General features: G+C 44.7%; 1 long non-coding RNA gene across 1 annotated transcript; it reads right to left on the bottom strand.

The window, feature by feature from the left end:
• Positions 1 to 213: 213 nt before the first annotated feature.
• LOC127531159 (uncharacterized) lies at positions 214 to 5968 on the bottom strand. The gene is made up of 2 exons (XR_007938153.1): positions 5736 to 5968; positions 214 to 4153 (listed from the first exon to the last, which is right to left on the bottom strand). It is a non-coding gene; the product is annotated as an uncharacterized LOC127531159 (long non-coding RNA).
• Positions 5969 to 8965: the final 2997 nt, after the last annotated feature.

Below are 8965 nucleotides of genomic sequence, written 5' to 3'. Positions count from 1 at the left end.
TAATGTCTAGGGTGGAGGCAAAGATTAGGCCATTATTCATGTATACTGACACTGATGGTAAATACAGAGCAGCTGAGTGGATCAGGTCTTGGGGAAACTCAACAGTGATGTCTGGTGGGCAGGTGTGGAATGACAGGGGAGGTTTAGTGCAGTGCCTACAAGAAGTATTTGTTGTGGAGGTTTCAACTTATCAGTGGACACCACACAGTCAGGTCATTGTTTCTTGGTTTTCCTTTAATGAGCACAAGATATGTTTTCTGCAGCAGAAGAGACGGTCACTATGACATACAGATTATCAGAGTGGGAGTCTGACCAGTGAGGCAGGCTGAAAAAACCGACAGTTTCACTTGAAAAGAAACTTCATGTCATGACCTTGAGTATTTTTCCACCCAAAAACAAGTCTCAGTACTTTTTCACTTCTATCATGTGACACAGCAATGCCTCTCCATTATCTCTAATATAATGAATTTACACTACAGTATTGTTAGCTTTTTAACACTGAAAAAGTAGTCAATTTAATTTGGCTTTTTTTTCTTTTCCAAGAATTGACAAAAATGACTTTTTTATGACAAAGTGAAAATAGATTTCTACAAAGTAATGCCAATGAATTAAAAATATAAAATGTAAAATGAGTGATGGCGCCAGTATTCATCCTCTTGGAAGCAACTCACTTAATTCATCACAGATGCAGTCAATTCATGCGAGAAGTAACACATTTATTGAAATTATTGTGTGCAGTAAATGTGTCTGAAGTAACCGTAGTATAAAGACACTCATAATGGGAAGGTCCAGACACTAATGAAGCAGTACTCCTGCCTATAACTGCATCGTGAAGACAAAACAACACTCTAAGCAACTATGTAACGTTATTGAAAAGCATAAGTCAGGGAATAGATACAAGAAAATATATACTATCCCTTGGAGTACTTGGAGTAAATCCATATTTAAGAAATAGACGATATGTGGCACATGTGTGAATCTGTATAGAGCAGGGTGTTGTCAAAAATGTTGACAGTGCAAGACAGACTAGTGTGGGAGGCCACCAAGACACCTATGACTCCTCTAAAGGAGTTATAAGCATCAGTGAGTAAAATTGAAGAGATAATGAAAACTGCTGACCTGATTTTTTTCTCCAATCAAAGAAAAGACAAAGAAAAAGGAAAAAAGCTCAAATAAATCTCAGCTACATTTTGTCAGTAGGTATGTGGGAAACTCTGAAATCAAGTGGAAGATGGTTCTTTGGTCTGATGAGACCAAAACTGAGCTTTTTGGCCACCTGTCTAGATGCAGTGTTTGACAGCTGCCAAACACTACACATTATCACAAACCAGCATCCCCGCGGTGAAGCAAGGTGGTGGCAGCATCATAATGTGGGGGTGCTTTCCGGCAGTAGACCCTTGTAGGTTTTTAAAAGTAGAAGGTAAGATTAATGCAGCTAAGTGAAGGGAAATCCTGGAGGGCAAATGATGCAAGAGAAATGTGACTTGGGAGAAGATTTGCTTTTCAGACAGATAAAAAAAAAGCTGCACAGAAAACTGTTTAAAGGCAGCAAAGTGAATGCTCGGAGTGGCTGAGTCAAAGTCTAGACCTCAATCTAACTGAGAATTTGAGGCTGGACTTGAAAAGTCATAATCCTTGGCCAACCTGACAGAGCTTGAGTACCTTTGCACAGAAAAATTGGGTAAAATTCCCAGTGTCCAGATGTGCAAGACTGATTAAGACCTATACATAAGCTCAATGTTGTAACTGCAGTCAAAGGTGCATCTTGTAAACACTGACTTAAAGTGGTGAATATTTGTGCAAACTTCCATCCATCCATTATCTATACACCATATAATCCTCATGAGAGTCACAGGGGCTTTAGTCTATCCCAGCTGATTTTGGGTGAAGGCGGGGGACACCACGGACAGATCATCAGTCTATCACAGGGCTAGCCTACCTACGGCTAGCCCTGTTAGACAACCCACGGCAACGAATTTAATTCTCTGCCAGGGTGGGTCTAGTTACCCTCCATAAGGCTCGAGGCTGGATTCTCCTAAAACTGGCCGGACGAGTCACCATGAAGTGTGGAGTCAGAAGGCGGGCGTAACAAAGTGACGACAGAGGCGCGACGATTCTGACAGAAACAACTGGCGCACAATAAACAGTTATCTTTCCACTCGGCTTTGGCCACAGCCCTTAAAGATTTGAAGCTAAAATTCAACTTGAAAGATAAACAAAGGACGGCACTTAAGTGTTTCATTGAGAAGAAAGACGTATTGGGACTTATGCCGACGGGATATGGCAAATCCTTAATATACCAGTTGGCTCCGCTGGTTGGGAAGCTAATGGGACTTAGCCACAATCCGCCGGCGCTCTAGGAACTACGTCAGCCTATTCGTTGCGCTGATTGGTTGTATACCTACTCAACTGCTTCAGAGTGATTTGAAAGACAACCTTTTAGCCCGCCTCCCTCCCTGTCCAGCGGTCCTAGACCCTTGTGCCTTCAGAACATGGGTCTAGCGCGGCTAGGCTCTCACAGGGCTACATATGGAGACAAATAAGCACTCTCACATTCACACTTACGGACAATTTAGAATGACCGATTAACCTTAGTATGTTTTTGAACTGTGGGAGGAAGCCGGAAAATCTGGTGAAAACTCACGCATGTACTGGGAGAACTTACAAACTCCATGCAGAAAGATCCCAGGCTCTGACGTGAACCAGGGATTTGTGGAAATTTATTTTACATAATTAATTGAAAGTACTAAATCTGTTTTCACTTTGACATTATATTTTGTTTTTTTTTTTGTATAAATACTTGTCCAGAAGGACATATTGAATTAGCCATGATGCAATTTAGAAAAGCAGTAAAAGGGGAAAACTTCTAAGAGGAGTGAATCATTTGTATAGGTACTGTATGTAAAAAAGAAATTGCTGTTGCTCTGACATTATTCAGTGTCAAAAATAATGACTTTTTCACTGCTCCTTTACCGTGTTTAATGTTTGTGTCCCTTGGTTTTCTTTAAACCCCTTGATCTTTACACCATTGTTCAGTGATCCTCTCATTCACAATCGCCTCTCGCTCTGCCTTCTCAGTCTTTTTCCTCTGCCTCTCTGTTCCTCTTGTGCCCACTTCTTTCTGTCTTTCTTCCCTTTGGAGGGAGATGAGCCAGGTGATAATGACACAGCCTGCTGTATGCCAGTTACCACGGCGATGACAGCTGGCAGCCCAGGTGCACAGGCAGCTGGGAAGGTTTGGAATGTGTGTGTGTGTGTGTGTGTGAGAGAGAGAGAGAGATGTCTGTGACACTGGTATCTGTGTGTATTCATGCTTCTGTATGACAGAGACTGAAGGCAAAAAGGACGCGGGTGCTGGGGAGAGAACAGGTGTGTCAGCGATGGAGGAAGCGTGGGAGAAGGAGAGTAGTGCTGGTGGGGAGGCAAACTGACTTATGACCCCTTGAGTCGTCTAGGCAGTTTCCAGTATCCAGTGACTCAGATGTGTTTCGATGTCCGCTCACCGTCTAGACGTTTGTCCGTCACTCATTGCCCGCGACCGTGTCTCAGTTAGCATAATTGAGTCAAGACATGAAATCATAGCAGGAAACACACAGCTAGTTAGAACTCAGATGACATCAGCTTGTTAAATTGGAGCCTGTCAAATAAAACAAGGTTATGAGATGAACTAGAAAGATAATGAGTGAAATCCTGACAATTCCCACACTGTTAGAAGTGTTTTTTTTTCTCTTTGCTATTTCATTGATGGTTCAAGCCCTATTGAGTCATCACAGCAAAGCACATTCCTCCTCAGCACACCTGTGAGACGAGTACAGATGCTACAACTCCAGCGCTGCCATCTCTTCAAACAGCCTCTTTCTTTCTCTCTTTCTCTCTTTCGCGCCCTCTGTCTCTTCTGGGAACATTCCAAGCTGCTCCACTCCTGCACCTTCTCCTCCTCCTCCCCTCTGAGCCCTGCTGCCTCTCTGAGAGCGGGAGGCCACGGTGCCATCACTCACCACCTGGTGATAACCGGCACAAAGGGGGCCTTGGTGGCCCCGGCTGCAGCCGCTCGACTCGCACCGCCACTGGGGAGAGAGTGGAGGAAAGTCCCCCACCTCGGCCGAGTCCCTCCAGTCCTCCGCCGTCCCCACCTCCTCAGACGATGAAAACTCTGTCAGTGTGGATTAGGAAAGAACGGTGTGTGTCAGTGGAGGGAATAACTGTGATAAAAGCCGTACCGCCGCACCTCTGTATGTCCATCCCTCTTTCAACTTACTATTTGTCACTTTATACCAATTTTGGGATTCCAAGCCTTTTCATGCTGTTGTCACTTTGCCAGTCTGTTGTTAAGCTTTGATATTTTTTTATGTGGAGGTTTAATGGGCTCCCATTTAGCCTTGCTAGTGCATTTTGATGATCAAAGGCGAGCTTTTTATGATATACCTGAGTAAGTCTTTGAATTCCTCAGACGGTACAGTTAATTTTCACAGGTATTCCACACATACACTTGGCAGTAAAACAGCATTCCCATGGTGAAAATTAAACATAACCTTACAGACTCGCAGTGTGTGGTCTCAGCTATGTGTGTGACTTGCGTTTTCTTATTTAAAATACTGATGTACTGATCTAAACCTGCAGAGAGTTGAGGGGCTCTAGACTCAGTTTGAACAGCGGGGTGATGGTGGGGAACGAAGGGAGCCTGGCGTTACAAGGGCAGAGCACTGAGGGATTCTGGGATAGGATGGGGGGCATTAAGGTGGTGGTGGGGTTTATTCTCAGGCTGGCACAGCAACGGTCTCGCTTCATGGTGAGAGAAAATGGGCGCCGAAGTAGGGGTGGGAGGGTGCGGGCTCTGAAATTGATTTCATGCCGGAGTCAGACACAGCCCCAAGGAAGGAATAATATGTGTGTGTGTTTGTCTGTGAGTGTGTGAGGAAGGGAAGCAGAGTAAGTGTGAGTTCCGAGGGACACACAATAGCAGAAAGAGAGAGGGAGAGACAGAAAAAGAGAGGGGCCGACCTGCATCAAAGAGACTGGATCTGCATCAGAAAAAGCATGTTGCTATTTGGTTGTTGACATCGGCAGCGAGCAGCACCACAAAAAGTGGGTGTTTGTTGTTTACCGATTCTTTTAGTTCCATAAATTACCAAACTGCATCCATTGAGCTGTGCTTTCAGCCATTATACTCCTCCATTGTGTTGGTTAGCATCAAACAGATCCAAAATGGGGATTTTTTTGTGGGAGTACCACTCACACACAGATCAGAAATGTGCCACCATCCTGCAGCATTTACGAATGACAGTCACTCACAAAAACTTACCTCTACCAGACTCACAAGCATGGTGAATTAGAATTAACATGAGCAGAAATATCAGCTTGAAAACTATGCTACAACTTCTATATTTCCATGTATACTGACAAATTTGACCAATATTGTTCTCAAATGAGGTTGAGCTAAATTCAGAACACATTTTGTGGATAAAACCAGACAGGACAGCAACAATATTACACAAGTACAGTCAGTACACATTACCACTGATCTCCACACACTGTAAAATAGCGGGACCTTGAGAAACGGATTCAAAAATTGGGGATCTGTGCCATTTAACAGTCAATTGAAATTCAGTCTGTTTCCTCTTCCTTGCCTCTCCCACACAAACATTCATGCGCACAATTACTCAGTCAGAATCCATCTCTTTAAAGTATTCTCACACATGCATGCATGTGCACGGCCACGCTCACAGAGTGCATACCTTTGAAGAGTGTTTTGAATCGGTCTGCTCCACAGACCACAGACCTGCACTGATGCCTTTATCCGCACTCATTACATCTATCATGCCCTCAACTGCTTTTTTTTTCCCTCCTCCGCCCTCCTCTTTCTCTTCCTCCAAGGAGTTTTGTCCAGAGTTTGTCGTCCTGCTCTCACTTTTCCCTGCCCTCTTACTTTTAGTTCATCTTCTCCTTGATCTCCCCTTCCTTCCCTCCCTATAGCCTCTCTCATTTTCTCTCTCTCCTCTCTCCTTTCCCCCCTTCTTGGCATCAGCGGCAGCATCTCTTTTAAGGCACATGTCAAGGGAACTGTCTGCCGCTTTCAAAGGCCTTTGTGTCCGGCCTTTCTTCCCCTTAATTTGGTTTCCCCAAAACACTTTCCCATAGCATGGCTGTCTCGCCCCCTTTTCTCCCAGCTACCCCTCTCCTCTCACCTCTCCCTCCCTCTCACTCTTCCAGCTGTCCTAAATACACTTACTGAAGATGATGTAAATAAATCAGGGGATATCAGATGTTTCTGTAACCTGGAACAATTTATAAACATACATGTTAAAACAGGGGAAGTCATCAGGATGCTTCAAAGTATATTCAAATGCAAAAGTGGAACCTCTTGAACCATAAAATCAGTTTCTTTTTTGAAAGGTTAATTTTGACATGACAGGAGAGGATGGTGAGACAAAGAATATGATCAGATCGATAAAAAGTCACAATATCTGGAGTATGGTTGATGCGCTTCATAGTACCGGGCCCTCCAGTGTGTCCTGGGCATCCGGTTTCCCCGCTGCCCTCTTCCCATGACTTTTCTCACCGCATAGGTTTCTCCAGGGAGCTTCTTGTCATGGCAACGCTCACCAAAGTATTGTTCCATTAGCGGGCAGAGTAAGAGGAAAGATGGTCTTGGAACAAAAAAAAAAAAAAAAAAAGAAGAGCGTATTTATTTGTTTGTTTTGCGAGACAGATGCAGCGGAGATGCATGTTAAAAGTTCTGTGAGCAGAGCAGAAAAGCTGGCAGGGGAAATAAATCCTGAAAACAAGCGTGCGGTGCCCCTGTTGGGGCAAAGTGACGGCATTCGTTCCTCGCATGTGTGTGCAATATTCCGGTGTCCTCACCTCAGGCAGACACATGTGGTTTTAATCCCCCATATTCGGACAGGCTCCTTCACTCTATCTGCATCTCTTCCTCCCTCCTAACACCCCGCTTATGTCCCTTCATCCATCCCATCACTCTTGTCTTTGCTCCCATTCCTGCCTCTTTGACAGCAGCCTTCTTTTCTTTCCAAATACACATTTCCCTTTCATATTCCTCATATCCCTTGCCAACATGTTTTCTACATTGTTTCACCATTTTGCCGTCCTTTTTCCTTTTTTTTTTTTTACTCTTTTCTGTCTCCCCTGAACATCAGCAACCTCTGTACTTGTCATCTAGTCAGCTCGGAAATCTTTGAAATACGTTCCTGCAGGAGCTTTGCAACTGTGTCACTGCAGGATGTATGATTTACCTCTCACATCTTGCCGCTTTGAGAGCGTCATGCCAAAAACATCTCTCTCTTCTCCAGAGATATGTGATTGTTGAGTCCATGTTTGTGTGCTTCCTTTCCACGAGAGGATTTTATGAGCATAATTGTGTCCAAGTGTGAAGGACACATGACCTGTTGGTGCTAAGAGCTTTGGCATGATAAAAGCAGATGTCTGAAAGGAGATGTCTTTACTGACCAAGTTCATCTCACGGAATTTATTTCACTTGGGTTTTAAAGTGCTGGATGTTTTTCGGAAGGAAAACAATAAAACAAATCTTAAGTTTCTATGTTTTTGAAATCAGGTTCAGTTTTTTCAGCACCGTCTTATCCGCCTGGATGCTTCTTTCGAAGCCATGTGGTGGGAGCAGCACTCCCCAAATCACAGAATCAACAATGGGATTGCATTACAGAGACCATAGTAACTTTGTGAAAGCAATGCGACATAAGCAGCTCCTCTAAAAGCTTTAGCCAATTTTATGGCTTTTTTAGATGGATGATGGTTATTGGGAGTGATATGGAGTGAGAGTGAGACGGCCAGGGTCAGATCAAGTCCTAAGACTCTCAACAAAACATGAAAGAGGCGTGCTACAATGGAACGATCATGATGGAGGACATTTGCTTCTAATTGACCTCCACCCTCACGTCAGGGCCCCCCAGTCAGGCGTGGCCCGTTGCCCCGAGTAACCCCACGCAGCATCTCCACATCCCGGAGCGTTGAATAGGAGCACTCTCCCACCTTCCACTGACACACACAGCCTTGTACCTTTGGCCTGGCAGGCTGGGGAGAAGGTTGTTTTTGCTGTCTGAACTCAACCAACCATCAAACCGCTCACAGCTGGGACCCAGAACCATGACCTTGGACTAGAACTCTAAAGGAAATGTCCTCAGATTTGCTTCCTCTAGAGCAACATCAGAACTCTCAGAGGTAGCGACGATAAATGTGATGCGGAACTTTTATTGGAGATCAATAAAATGTGCTGAAAGGCTGCTTTTTCCATGACGCTTTCTCGGTTTTTGGTGCAACAACTGTGCAGAAAATCAACAAAGGGTCACTTTAAGCGGTTACGGAATACTTGGGACTGTTAAAGTGACATAAATACTTAGAATCATGTTGCTATTTTAAACAATCAATTAACCTGTTGTCAAGCAGCTCAGTGACAGTGGCCGTTTATTTGGTTTCCAAATGAGACGGGCCACAACCTCAAAGAGATTGATTACTGCTGCCAAGCACGCATGAAATCATCAGACATACTTTCAGTTATACCGAAATTATTCCAAGTGCTGCATTTTGGAGGTTAGGCCTCAAGAACACACATAATGATGCACACACAACACAGCTCAGACAGCCAGACTGCACATACACACACACCCCTGCTTTTACCTCCAACTGTTTGTGAAAGCCTCAGAGCAAAGGGACACGTGTGATAGGAGGGAGGAAGAGCTGCTGATCTGGCAAGCGTTTTGATGGCCAGAGGCTGGAAACAATTTCAGGTGGGGGTGGGTGGGGAGGGGGGTTGGGGGTGGGGGGTGGGGTAGAAAATGAATTTAATACAAATTCCTCCCAGCGCAGCCATGTGTCCCGGTCGACCTGAGCTGCCCCTCGACATCTCTCCAGAAACCCACACCCCCAGTCTTCGCCCACCTTTCCAGAGCCGTCACTCACGGCCGCCTGTCACGTTCCCCCTCACGCTTGATGT

This window comes from Acanthochromis polyacanthus, chromosome 19, assembly GCF_021347895.1.
Source record: "Acanthochromis polyacanthus isolate Apoly-LR-REF ecotype Palm Island chromosome 19, KAUST_Apoly_ChrSc, whole genome shotgun sequence".
Taxonomy (NCBI): domain Eukaryota; kingdom Metazoa; phylum Chordata; class Actinopteri; family Pomacentridae; genus Acanthochromis; species Acanthochromis polyacanthus.
The sequence above is the reverse complement of the archived record's forward strand: the minus strand, read 5'-3'. Positions and strand labels throughout refer to the sequence as shown.